The sequence below is a fragment of the Pteropus vampyrus genome, unplaced genomic scaffold (assembly GCF_000151845.1).
Source record: "Pteropus vampyrus isolate Shadow unplaced genomic scaffold, Pvam_2.0 Scaffold140, whole genome shotgun sequence".
In the NCBI taxonomy this organism is placed as follows: Eukaryota; Metazoa; Chordata; class Mammalia; order Chiroptera; family Pteropodidae; genus Pteropus; species Pteropus vampyrus.
This window is the reverse complement of record NW_011888921.1, coordinates 3,417,891-3,418,152: the sequence shown is the minus strand read 5'-3', so window position 1 is coordinate 3,418,152 and position 262 is coordinate 3,417,891.

Genomic DNA, 262 nt, shown 5'->3' with positions numbered 1-262 from the left:
GCAGAAGCAGAAGCAGAAGCAGAAGCAGAAGTAGATGCAGCAGAAGCAGCAGAAGCAGAAGCAGAAGCAGCAGCAGAAGAAGCAGCAGAAGCAGAAGCAGCAGAAACAGAAGCAAAAGCAGAAGCAGCAGAAGCAGAAGCAGAAGCAGAAGTGGAAGCAGCCGAAGAATCAGAAGTAGAAGCAGAAGGAGAAGCAGCAGAAGCAGAAGCAGCAGCAGAAGCAGAAGCAGCCGAAGAAGCAGAAGCAGAAGCACGTGAAGAAG